The sequence below is a fragment of the Arachis ipaensis genome, chromosome B05, assembly GCF_000816755.2.
Source record: "Arachis ipaensis cultivar K30076 chromosome B05, Araip1.1, whole genome shotgun sequence".
NCBI lineage: Eukaryota > Viridiplantae > Streptophyta > Magnoliopsida > Fabales > Fabaceae > Arachis > Arachis ipaensis.
Genome location: NC_029789.2, coordinates 129,827,471 through 129,828,789, shown reverse-complemented (window position 1 = coordinate 129,828,789; position 1,319 = coordinate 129,827,471).

Here is a 1,319-nt window from a genome sequence, read left to right as displayed (position 1 = left end):
TTAAAGTAAATCATATAAAATTGTCATTAGTTTTAATTATTAAATTTTTTAAATTTTAAATATATAAGATATTCACTTTTAAGTCACCCACCAAAACCGTGACCATAGATCCTTTTAGGTCACCCTTTAGTAAAACTGTGACCATAGACCTTTTTAGGTCACCCTTCAAAACCATGACCATAGACCCCAATAGGTCACCTCCAAAACCATGACTGTAAACCCTTTTAAGTCACCCTTTCGAGAAACCGTGACCATAGACCCTTTTAGGTCACCCCCTAAAATCATGACCATAGACTCCTTTAGGCCACCCCCTTACACCGTGACCACAGACCTTTTTAGGACACCCTTTCAAAAAACCGTGAACATATACCTTTTTAGGTCACTCCCAAAACCGTGACCATAGATACCTTTAGGTCACCCCCCAAAACCGTGACCATAGACCCTTTTTGGTCACCCCTAAAATCCGTGACCATATACCCCTTTAGGCCACCCCCCAAATTCATGACCATAGACCTTTTTAGGCCACCCTCCAAAACCATGACCATAGACATGTATAGGTCACCCCCGAAAACCGTGACCATAGACCCCTTTAGTCACCTTTTTTTTGAAAAACCATGACCATAGACCCTTTTTGGTCACCCCTAAAACCGTGACCATAGACCCCTTTAGGCCACCCCCAAAACCGTGACCATAGACCCTTTTAGGTCACCCTCCAAAACCGTAACCATAGACATGTTTAGGTCACCCCCAAAAACCGTGACCATAGACCCCTTTAGTCACCCTTTTTTGAAAAACCGTGACCATAGACCCTTTTTGGTCACTCCTAAAAACCGTGACCATAGACCCTTTTAAGCCACCCTTTTTTAAAAAACTGTGACAAAAAAAACCGTGGCCATAGGCCCAAAATGTTGTACTGTTTAGTACATTATAATTCATATTGGGTTACGTCGTTACTTATTCATGAAAATATTTACAAACTCTATGTTTATACTATCAAGCCTCGACTCACAAGAGTCACTCAAGTCTGGGACCTATTCTAACTTGTTTATATAGGTATTTACAAAAGCACCTAGCCCTCTAAAAGTCTATACAAAGCGAGGGCAAAGACAAATACTACCACTGCTACTATTATACCTACTGCTAGTCATCAATCCCTGGTAGCTGAAGAAATACGAAAGTACTGTGTGGAAGTAAGAGAAGTCTATCTGACCTTCCGGTAATGCTACTACTGCTTGCTACTCCCAAGGATGGAAACTCAAAGAAGATCTCACCGGTTTGCATCTACGGAACAGGAAAGTAAGGGGTGAGAACCTAAGGTT